The sequence below is a fragment of the Chionomys nivalis genome, chromosome 3 (genome assembly GCF_950005125.1).
Source record: "Chionomys nivalis chromosome 3, mChiNiv1.1, whole genome shotgun sequence".
Classification (NCBI taxonomy): domain Eukaryota; kingdom Metazoa; phylum Chordata; class Mammalia; order Rodentia; family Cricetidae; genus Chionomys; species Chionomys nivalis.
In genome coordinates, this window is record NC_080088.1 from 109,160,200 (window position 1) to 109,172,767 (window position 12,568).

A 12,568-nucleotide genomic window follows, 5' to 3' on the forward strand; every position below is an offset into this window, starting at 1 on the left:
TGTATCAGGGGGGCGTGAAGCGAGGACACAGGAAGGGTGGCTGTGAGCGACCTGGTGAGGCCTGCAGAAAGGGACAGAGGAGATTCCTAGAAGGCAGGGGAAGACAGCTGAGCAGAAGCGCACGGGAAGAAGGGAGGCGAGGGCAGCTGGCAGGCCCTTGAGCATCTGAGCCAGCAGCTCTGTTGTCCGCACACGCAATCCGGGCTCGGCACTCTGCTCATGTCGCGTGTCTTTGGTTCTTGTTTCCCCGAGTGGGTCAGAACATCGCAAAGTGGCTTCTATACAGCACTTCCTGAGTAGACGGGATGGACTCACTCAGATTGTTCATGAGGATGGATGGATGGATGGATGGATGGATGGATGGATGGATGGATTGACAGACAGATGGATGGATGGACAGATGGATAAATGGCTGAAAGGACAGATAGATTGAAGAGACATGAATGGATGGAATCTCCAATTGGCCAAGTTATTGATATTTTGCCCCAGTTGGGCAACTGTCTTCGGTGCAAACGTGGCCCTGGGGTGCACTAGAGAAGGTCTCCCACTTGATGAACAGAAGGAACATTTCTGACTCCAGCTGTTCCACACCATGAAAGAATAGGCTGATGGACTGACTTCAGGGGCCGGGGAGAGGCATAGATGACAGAGGGGAGAGCAGGTGCCTGGTCCCCTTGCATCTCAGGCTGGCAGTCTGTTTCCAACAGGGATGGCTTGTCTGGGGCTTTTTGGAAGCGAGCAGGTCATGAGCGTGGGGCAGCAAGTTCTCTGAGCCATGGGGATGGATGTGGCCATGGAACAGGCCATGTGGAAGCCTCCTAAGAGTCCTTCTCCACCAACACGGACTCCAGGAGCACAGCAGGTGGCCTGGGCCCCAGAGGACCAAGCGGATCAGAGTCCTGGCTGTGGCGTGTGCATTGAGCAGCACTGAGGGGAGAGGATGGGTCTGGCAGGCGTCGTGGTTCAAGCCAATCACAGAAACAGGCAGAAACCTGTACGGCTGTAGTTCTCATGGGTCCATGGTCCAGAAACAGATTCCCCCGCCCCCCCGAGCTTCCTCTCTGGTGGTGGCTCTCAGGGAGGCAGAGACAGGATGATCTCTGTGAGTTCAAGGCCAGTTTGGTCTACAGAGTGAGTTTCAGAACGGCCGGAGAATATACAGAGAAACTCTGTCTTGAGAAACCAAACCAAACCAAACCTAAACAACAACACCTTTCCTCTCCAAGCCTGAGTGCTCCCAGCAGCATTAGGGTGGAGGTGCCGAGCTTATGGCTGATTTCCTAGGACCCAGAGTCCTGTTTTGCTCCTGGCCCTCCAGGAGTCCCCGGTGCTGCCCCTTCCTACCCAAGGACTTAAAGAGGTTGTCTTGCCATGGGGACACCACCCCTTGGGAAGTAAACTGGCAGCTTGACCTTGGAGGAATTAGGCTGGAGCAGCGGACACTGCTTTCTTCTGGAAGGTTCTCAGACCACTGTTTATCCTGACTCCTGGCCTTCCTCCTTACCTCTCACTACTATTTTTCTGGCCTACTTAGGTTGGTGACATTCATGGGGAAAAATATTACAGTGGGTAGGAAGGTCTTTTGCTCAAAATCCAAGTGGAGAAGAAAAACAAAAGCAAAGTAAAGAAAGTTAAAAAGTAAGGAAGAAAAAGGCCGCCTTGGAACTGCGAGTGCCAGCCTAGCCCTTGAGAAGTGGGGAGGCAGGGCTCAAGATCACCCTTGGCTACATGGCAAGTCTGAGGCCAGCCTGGGCTACAGGGTTCTTGTCTCAAAAAGCGGGGTGAGGAGGAGGACAAAGGAAGGGAAGAGGAAGAAGAAGAAGAGAGATGAGAGGAGGGAGGAGGAGAGGGGAGGGAGAAAGAGGAGAGAGAAATGCTGAATTCTGTTCAACAATTTCCTGAATTCTTTCGTTAACCAATTTCTCAACACAGAAGCAAACTGGAGCTCTCCAGAGACGAGCCTGGGTGGGGAACCCGTCTTCGTGGGAGCGCCAGTCTCCTGGCACGGGATAAAGCACAAGAGGATGGGAGCCTTTGCTCAGAAGTCAATAGGGCAGCGAGCCGGTCATCTGGAAGTTTCCAGTGATCTCCGATCTTGGTGAGGCTCAGGAAGCAAAGTCTGTTTTCCCGCTAGGCTTCCAGAGGGAAAGTGGGGGCTGACATCTGTCTCTCTTGCAACCTCTGCTGCCTCCAGGAAGCCCTCCCTGACCTCCTGTCTCATTGCCCCTCCCTCAGCCACTCTGTATCCCAATTACCTGGTTCAACCCTCTTCAAGGAGCATATGGCCTTTGGAAATTGTGGGGTTCCCTTTTCTGATCTCCAGAAGCTGGAGGGGGTGGGCACATGGTAGGTGTGTCAAATGACATCAAATCTTTTATGTTCAAAGCCTCTCAGAAGAATTGACAGAGGCCCCACTGCGTTCTAGAAGGCTCTCTACTCCTGGGAGTTTCTTTATGGGAGAAGGTGTATGTTTGCTTTCTCTCTTTTTTTTTTCTTCCTATAGGCAGTTCAATGAATGCGACCCTTGTATGAAGCCCAGCATGGACTAACCAGGGCCGCGAGGAGCACAATGGAGTGATTGTGGGGAGCGATGGGGTGCATGTGAGCTCCTGGAGAAAGCCGGCACCTGAGAGCCACTGCCGAACAGACCGGGCCGCCTTCCCTTCCCGCGCTGTCTGTGCATCCTTGCTCTTCTCGCTTGCCTTGTTAGGATGCTGGTTCCCACCACAACTCACCTCTCGTTCTGCCCTCGATATTGCAGTGCCGCGCAGGCCTCCCCTGTGTGCCTCTGACCCTGAGCACAGTCCCACAAAGGCCTCGTGGAAACCACTCAGCAAATACTGACTGGCAAGGAACAGGGACGGAGCCCTGCAGCCACTCACTGGAGACCTTTCCATGGGCTGGCATTGGCCATGCTAATCCAGACCCTCTGGGTGCTGTAGGAGAATGGGTATAAAGTCTTCCTATCCTGATGCTGGATTTAGATTCCTGTATCTTCCAACCTGTGTGTGTGTGTGTGTGTGTGTGTGTGTGAGAGAGAGAGAGAGAGAGAGAGAGAGAGAGAGAGAGAGAGAGAGAGGGAGGGAGCATGTGAGAGAGGGTGTGTATGCGTGTCTATGCACACTTGTGTGTGAGAGCATGTGTGTATGTGAGTGTGTGTGCATATGAGAGAGAGAACATGTAAGAGTGTGTGTGTATGCATGTGTATGCATGTTTGTGTGTATGTGAGAGCATGAGTGTGTGTGCCATATATGTGTGTGCTGGAAAGAGGCCTGTGTGTGAAGGCCAGAGGTCAATTCTTCCTCAGGAACCATCTATGTGGCTTTTGAGACAGTGTCTCTCATTGACTGAAGCTCACTGAATAGAAGTAAGAGCTAAGACCCTGCCAGACTCTACCTCCCTGACACCAGAATTAGAAGTGTGCAGGCCACCCCTGGCTTTTTACAGTGGTTTGGGGGATCAAACACACATCCTCATGTGTGTGAGGCAAGCAGCTCACAGACAGCTGTCTGCTCCCCTCGTTTGGAAGTTTCTATCCATGAAATCAAATGCAGGTATCCTTATATGTCCCTCTTTGAGGCCTGCCCCCAGCCCTCTCACGGGTACACAACAGTCAGCATCTACGGAGGCCCTGGCCCTCCTCTGTCAATGGTGACTCTCCTGGTATTATGGGATACTTCAGGGAAATGCTCTGTGTGGGGCTGGCATGTGTCTCTCTGTGGATATAGACGAGGACTTCCATCCCAACGGCTGCCCCAGAATCGCCCTGCGACTCTCTTGGCAGAACTGCTGTGTTCTGCCCTGGATGTACTTGCAGGGCCCTGGGTGTGGAACAACCGGGGGCCCAGGAAACCTGGGACCCTCTTCATGATGGTGTTGCCCTGACGACGACTGTGTTCCCAGCCCCCAGTCCTCTCACAGGTACACAAAGACGAGAAAAGAGTCTGTAGCCATAAAGAGACAAAGAGAATTCAAGTCTGTAAAGGGGTCAACCTGCTGTGGGTGAGGGGCACTAGAGCAGACAGAACCATGGAGACAAAGCTCCAGGGGTGTCAGGAGTCCAGAGAGCAGGGAAGAAAGGGGGGAGCATGAAGACGCTCAGGACTGTGAGCTGTGCTGTGTGTGGTTGCAGTGGTGAAGAGCTGTCTCTGTGCAACCCTGTGCTGTGTGGCACTGGAGTGGTGAAGAGCTGTCTCTGTGCATTATTAAAACCCTCGGAATTTGTGCCATGGTGCTGATGTTAACGGTGGTATCGATTGATTATTGTGTCTCTGAGTGACTAGGCCACAGGGAGAAGCCGAGAGTGGGAAGAGGATGGACCCAAAAGGGAGGGCCAGGTCTTTTGTACTCTCTACTCAGTTTCCCCAAACTACTCTAAAAGTAGCCTAAACACGTCAAAAACGCCGCTTGACCTATGTACGCACTCTGGGCTTGAAATCCAGCTGTGCAAGAAATGAGCTGGGCGTCCTGCACCTGTTGCTCAGCCTCTCTGGGCCCTGTGCTTCCTCATCTGTCACGAGATGTCTCTCTGGCTTTTCTCAGGCTTGTCCTTCAATGTGCCCAAAGCTCAGGAGGGGGGTGGGTGTCGGCGTCGTGTTTGGTGACTCTGTCTACGCATCTTCGCTGATCACCTTTTGGTATTTGGACAAGATACCCAGCCTCTCAGCCTCAGTTTCCTGGTCTGGAAAATGGGCCCCTGCCCCAAGGTTATGAAGTACCTGAACGCATTGGTAGAAGAGTGAGCCCAGAGGACAAGGGCTTGCTGCAGTCATGGTTGTTACTGTATTACAGCCATTGTCACTGTAGTTGGCACTTGGCTCCACCGACAGCCACTTTCAAGGAGGTGGGGACACCCTAAGTGGTTGGTCCCAGGTCCCCCATGCCCGCTTTTCACAGGCTCCTAGGAGAACAGGGAAGGCTGTGAAGGCCCCCGGCTCATTTACCAAGAAGGGTCAAACTGCTGGCCACTTTGCAGTCGTGATCTGAAGTGAAGCAACCAGTCAGGGCCGGATCATGTTCCCAGGCTGACCAAATGGACCCTCACAGGGCTGCTGGGACCCCTGTCCTCCATGCCTACCTCCAGCTGCTCAATGCAGGCTTGCATGTACGACCTCAGACCTCAGGGTACCTCAGACCTGTGACTTCCTGCCCTGGAGCATCTCTTACATTTGCTGAGAGTGTATTCCACTAGTAGGGGCCTGCTGGCACCTGCATTGAGAACCAGGAGCAGGAGGTGACAGGGATGCCCTCGGCCGACTGGCAGAACAGCAGGCCCATGAGCATCTGAGGTCCACTCTGCTGTCCTCACATGCACACCTGGGCCCGGCACTCTGCTCATGTGGTGTGTCTCTGGTTCTTGTTTCCCCAAGTGGGTCAGAACATTGCAAAGGCACAAAGAGGCTTCCTGAGTGGATGGGATAGACCGGCCCAGACTGTTCATGAGGACGGAGGGATAGATGGATGGATGAACGGATGGAAAGTCAAATGGATGGATGGATGGATGGATGGATGGATGGATGGATGGATGGATGGGTAGATGGACGGACAGACGGGCGGACGGATGGGTGGGTGGATGGATGGATGAATGGATGGACGGGTGGATAGGTAGATAGGTGGATGGATGGACAGAAAGTCGAATGGATGGATAGATGAGTGGATGAATAGACAGCTGATAGACAGATGGGCAGATGAGTGAATTAACAGACGTGATCCACTTCATCCTCCTTCGTCTGGGGTGGCATTTGTGCAGGCTGGAGCCTCATGGGACAATCCCACCTACGCCCCTCTGTTCTCTGCTCCTTGCTCAGCCCCTGCTGTCACACCCCAACCCCATCCTGTCTCTGTTTTGGGGGTCAACTGTCAACCTAAAATCCACCCCCACTTCTGGGTTACAAATGTCCCCAAGTCCCTACCTACACACTGTGTTCCTGTCAGCCTTGTCAGCTGAGTGACAACCATAATGAAAGAGAACAGGAAGAACCCTGAAGGGTGGGGTGCAGGGAGGGATGCCCTGGGAGAGGAGTGGGTGTGGCCCCACCCTCATGGAGCTGCTTCCCTCCTGGGCAGGAAGGAAAGCAGCCTCAGACAGAACTGCCTGTGCCAGGCCAGTGCCTTGGGGCCAGGGCCACAGGGGAGGCTCACAAAGCAGCATGGTGATAGGGGGCCTCGGGCTGGGGCTGTGGAGTTTGCACAGCTGCAGTCAGAGCACACACAAGCTCTGAGCTGACTGGCCAGCAGCCCTGGGCATTAAACCCGACACCTTCCAGATGCCCAGAGCCGCCTGTTAGCACCCCCTACACACATTCCATCTCCAGGTACACATGCAAACTCACACACAGACCCTCACATGCGGCTGTGTAAATCCCGCACTGCATAAGAGGCTAGGTCACGACTGTAAATTCCACGTGCCACTTATGGTGAGTCTGTGCCCGAGCCAGGGAGTCATGGGCTGGATCTCAAAGCTATAGGTTTGAAGTCCACTCCATGGCGCCTGCCCCCTGACCATCTTTCTTCTCACTGGGCTGCAGATTGGGTGTGGGGAGACATTGAGCACACTTTCCATGTTGGAATGAACCCTGAGATTTCCAGCCCAGCAAATAGAAGGCTTAGTGAAAGTTAGGGTCCCCATGACTGACTACTCTGGCCCCAGACACAGAGGCCAGGAATCCCCCTCCCTTGGTGATAGTCTCAAACCTTGTTTTGTTTTTGAGGGGAAAAAAAAAACAAAACCCTGGTCTCCATACCCCATCCTGACATAGGAATGCTGGGATTGAACATGGGCACCACCGCATCCAGTTTCATGGGGACCCGAACTCAGGTCCTCACATCTGAGAGCCAAGTGCTCTACCCGGCTCCTGCAACCTCTCCCCAGACATGAGTGATGCCGCCTTGCGGCTGCCAGCCTAGTAAAGGCAGAAGGGACGTCATAGAACAAACGCTGGATGGTGAGGGGTGAGGGTGAGGCTGCATGGGGCACCCAGTGTCGACCTGGAAAGGAATTCCTGGGAAAGCAGGAAGGAGCAGCAGCTGGGGACGCTACGAGGGTGCGCTCGCTCATTTGCATATACTCCGCCATTTGCCTGGCAAATTTACATAAAGCAAAGCAGGCTGGAGAGATGGCGCAGGCTGCCATGCCAACAGGAAGACCTGAGGCCAGATCCTAGGGCACACCCCCCCACACATACACACATGCTGGTATGCTGGTGGGTTCCTGTAACCACGTTTGGTGACAGACACGAGGGCATCCCCTGAGCACCCTGCTCAGTCAGCTTAGCTGAGTCGATAGGCTCCAGGTTCAGGAAGAGAGCCTGTCGGGAAGAAGAAATCCGCAGCGGCTGTGTCGGTCTCCCACAGCTGCAGGGCATGCACTTTTGGCTGTCACACTGCCTGGCCAGTTGTGTTGGCAATGGTGAGGGTGAGGCGGCGATGGGGACAAGGTCAAGCTTTGAGGCAGGGATGGGGCATAGCTGCCTGGCCTCTTGCCAGCCTCGGCACCTTGGTGGCGTATGACATGGAACGCCAGGCCCCACCAGCATTGCCCGCTGCCTGTTTGGGTATGTTATCCTATTGATCAGTGAATATAGGATCTCAACTCTGTCTGCCAGACCTTGTTACCGACAGAAGGGCAGATGAAGCAGATAGGATCCTACACCTGGGGTCCATTCCATCTGGGGTCTCATCGGGTCAAATTCTGAGATTCCTAACAGACCCTCAAGTGTGAGGGGGCACAGTGGCACCCATGACCTTCTGCCTTCTAGAACAACTAAGGATCAATGCTTTCTGTAGTTAAACCTTGCTTACAGAGGTGACCATAGATGCCAAGGGACTCACTGTCAAATCTCTGCTGCACTGGGTCTCCAAAGTCCTCTCCCTTACAGGACACATGTATACAAATACACATGTGCAAACACACACATGTGTGTGCACACACACATGCATGTATAGGGCATGTATACAAATACACATGCACAAACACACACATGCGTGTTCACACACAGACATGTATGTGTATAGGGCATACCCTGCCCCATTGCCTGTGTTGCCCGCAGCGCACACAGGGCTGAGTTGAAGTAAGATGTCATTTGGAGAAAGTAGCTTTGAATCTGCATCTACCTCAGGTTTGCACAGTGATGCAGGGCGGCCAGCCCCAAGGCGAGGCTGAATCACCGGAGCCAGGGACTCTGCATCCTCTCTGCTTTGCTTCTTGCTTGTCCTAGGTCTGGGGGAGGTGGTGATGAGGTTGGCTAGAGACACAGGGATCCTTCTGGGCCCTTCTCTGGCAGAGCTCTCTGTGTGTGGAGCCACAGAGCTTCTGAGATTGTTCTTAGGAACCAATCCCACGGCAGCTGAAGAGGGCCCAGATCAGGGGGTGGGATGGATCCCAACAATGTTGGCATCGTGAGCTTTTGATTGGTGAAGTAAGCTGAAGCTTGGGACAAAGACCATGCCAACTTGTAAGGATGGAGACTTGTGGAGGTTAGGGGTTACATAGACTGTTCATTATTTTTAACTTAAAAAATGTACGTAAGTGGGGTTGGGGATTTAGCTCAGCGGTAGAGCACTTGCCCAGCAAGCCCAAGGCCCTGGGTCCAGTCCTCAGCTTCGAAAAAAAAATTGTACATATGCATGTGTGTATGTATATGTGTGTATATGTGTGTGTATGTGTGTGAGTATGTGTGTGTATGTATGTGTGTGAGTGTGTGTAGAGGTGCATATCTATGTGTGCATGTGCATATCTGTGTGACTGTGTGTGACTGTGTGTGTGTATGTGTGTGAGTGTATGTGTGTGTGAGTGTGTGTGTGTGTGTAGAGGTGCATATCTATGTGTGCATGTGCATATCTGTGTGACTGTGTGTGTGTGTGTGTATGTGTGTGTGTGTGTGTGCAGGTGCCTGTGGAGACCAAAAGAGGGCAACAGCTCCCCTGGAGCTGGAATTACAGGAGGTTGTGAGCTGCCTGATGTGGTTGCTGGGGACTGAACCCTGGTGCCCTGCAAGGACAGGCAGTGCTCTTGACCACTGAGCTGTCTGTCCAGGCCCACTTCTTTCCCCGTTTCCTATGCGCACTGTACATGGCTCTGCACACACCAGGAGAGTCCACTGCTGACCTGCAGCCCAGCCTTCTGAAGAGGGGTTTGCTTTGCTTTACTAATTCCTCTGTCCCTAGTGTTTAGCTCATTTCTTCTGTTTTTCTTAAGGTTTATTGTGCATTATAATCAATCAGGGTCTGTGTGTGGGTATGTGTTCCTGAGTGCATACAAGCGGTTGTGTGTGCTGGGAAATGAACTTGGGTCCTGGAGGAGAAACACGGGCTCTTGACCTCTGTGGTGTCTCTCTAGCCTCCTTGTTTCTGTTCCCTGACCCAGAGGTAGACAGCAGTGCCCATCCCACATGGTAGTGTGGCTCAGTGTCCCTTGTTCTTGCCCAGCCGGTTGTCAGCAGCTCAGCTCCCCAGAGAGCAGTGCAGTGGTCTTGAACAGGGGGACAGTGTTAGAAGCCCTAAGAATGGGCCCGTGCCCCCTGCCCCTTGGTTGTCACTCTGCCTTGCTCTCGGTGATAATGGCAGCTTCCCTTGCTGTGCTGGGGATGGACTTGGCTTGTGACCTGCTCTGGCCAGTGTGGGTGGGCTGACAACTGCTCCTGGACTTTTCTGTCATCCTTGGGGCTCCCTTGGTCTGAGCATCAGCTCGCTCTGAGTTGATTGACTCTCATTTCCGATGTTCTCTCTGCTTCCGGGTGTCTCCTGTGGACGCCGAGTGGGACACAGGACCGCCTGGGCTCAGTTCTGCAGACACAAAGAGGCAAACATAATTAGCTTCACCATCCTATAACATGGCTGCTATCTGTCACAGAGTCCCTGGCTGGGACATCTCTCTGGGCTTTAGTGACACTTGCCATTATCAGGCCACTGGCCACGGAGCTAAGAACCAAGTCCTGTTGGCAGGGGACAGACAAAAAGACAGGATGCCAGCTGACGTTGGGTCCCAGAGGAGTGGCAGGCCAGGATAGGGATGTAGTCCCCTGTCACATCTAAGATGCCCTTCTCCCTGGCTGCAGTTCTTGGCTGGGATGGGGTGTCTACCCTTCTTCCTGGGGGTCCAGGAGCTTGGATCTGGAGGCTGGGCATGCTGATCTGGTTGGGGACCTTTCTCCCTCCTCCTCGTGCACACACCAACGGGCTTGGCACATTCCCGAATGTGGGGACTGAAGCCATTGGCACGGGTTGGTTTGTTCATTTCAGTTGGAGCATGGCATTTGTTTGTGTCTGTTCCCCCAATAAAAAGACCTTTTTAATTTGGGGCCCAGAGAGCTGTTTATGGCTCTGCAGTGTACCCTGAAAAATGATACAAGGCGCTGGGGTACTCTCTGGTGGCCTGGTGTGGAGGACATGAATGGCTCTGTCCCTCACAGGCACTTCTGACCTTGGGCAGCAGGGGCAGGTCCCAGGGACATGGAGATAGGCATTTCCAAGCAGGAATGGCCTCATTGTCCATGAGAGTGACAGTGGCCTTCTCACCTTACCCACCTGAGGGAGACTCGAGCCATGGGGGCACGTGAGCGAGCTAACCTGAGCCAGACACCTGGGTTGGTAAATCCCTGTGTTCCCTGTTTCAAAGAAATTAGGAAACAGAGGTTGATAAAAAGAAAACATGTCTGGCCGGGCGATGGTGGCGCACGCCTTTAATCCCAGCACTCGGGAGGCAGAGGCAGAGGGATCTCTGTGAGTTCGAGACCAGCCTGGTCTACAGAGCTAGTTCCAGGACAGGCTCCAAAGCCACAGAGAAACCCTGTCTCAAAAAAAAAAAAAAAAAAAAAAAAAAAAAAAAAAAAACATGTCTGCATACAGTTTGGCTGCATCTGGGGAGAGAGAACTTTCTAGTTTCTCTGGCCTTTTCCTAGGACAGTGTTAGAATTTTTATATACAGGACAAAATGAAAACCCAAGCCTTGTTCATGGGGCTGCAGAACTCCCTGTTTGCTCTCTCCGATGCATGCAATTCCAGAGCATGGTAATTCCTTGAGAGCCACTGTTTTAGGGTCCCCTCCTCCCGTCTCAAAGGGACACAAGGTGCTCCACAAGGTTTGGTTCACTTTTGATCTAAAGGGGCTGAGGATGGAGTCATTGAAGGACCGGTGGAAACACTGGGGGGTCCAGGGTGTGGGAAAAATGGGCTCACCAGTGACCCCCCCAAAAATAGTGATGGATGAGGAGGACAAAGACATGCAGGTCACTCACAGAGCGACAGCCCAGGAAAGACTGAATCTGCTCAGAAGTATGTGTTGTGTGTCATGGCTCTGTTCTGCTCACATACAGTCCCGAACTGAACCTGGAGGGACTTCACGCTGTTCCCCTTAACGAGGTTCCCAGAGGCCGGGAGACTCAGCTGCTGATCTCACGTAGCGTCTGACAACAGGACCAAAGACGGATGCTCCGGTATCATTGACTTAGTGACAGATGCAGCATTTGAGACATAGATGGGACAACATGGGCAGGTGAGATTTTTCTAGTAGCCACGGCAGTGAGGGCGGGAAGAGAGACAGGTGAAACAAATTATAATCACATATTTTATTCAGTCCCTTTGTCCAATATTATATTATCATTTAATCTGGATATATATATATATATATATATATATATATATATATATGCCTGCATTCGTTTTTCATTGTAACCCATTAAAATCAATGTCTTTTGCAGGCGTGGCACATTCCAGTGTGACTTGTTCCAGCTCCAGAGCTCTAGTACCATCTGTGTGTGGCCGGTGACTGTCATGCCTGTGAACAGGGATGGGGGTGGCTCCACGAAAGAACCTATGCATCGTGTGTAAGACCTGTCTTCCATCCTTTGCTCAAGGAAAGGGAAGGGGCAGGAAGGGAAGGGAAGCCAACTGAAGGCTGGGGGTGTCCCGTGGTCCATGGACCATGCCCATTGGAGCCCAGGCAGGTTTTCTGAATTTCTAAAGCTCTGACTGTGTGTACCCCACCTTTCACCCTCAGCACCCCTCACTGGCTCAGCATGCTTGATCTGTGGTTGTGGAAGATTCCTTTGTGGATCTGTCCTGGTAGCAATGGGCACTGCTATGTGTCAGTAAAAGTTTATTGACAGACGCATACCACGGACCAGATTTACCCCAGGATTAGTCAATTGCCAGCCCGAAGCACAGTGCTATTTACACAGATTCTCCAAGCCACAGTAAGAAAACTAGAGTCTGGTGAAGAGAGGCCTGGCAGGAAAACTGGGAGCCTGGACCACAAGAGCACCAAAGGAAATGTCAAGAAAACGAGGTTAGGAGTCTGGGAGCTGGTACAGTTCATGGGCTTCAGGCCTCCTCTTCCTCCATCAGTGTGACAGGGCCCCACACCTCAGCACAACTGATGCCACGATAGGAGTACCATTCAGGCCTTGAAACCCGGCAAGGAGGATCAACACCCACCAACAAGAACAAAGCCCCACTCCATGAGAGTTCATAGGTCTGGATAATCCCTAACTGCACTAACCTTGCTTTTCTGTTTCTGGATAACAGTTCTTGCTAACTGAGATGTGTCAACCAATATGTGGTTTTGTGCTCC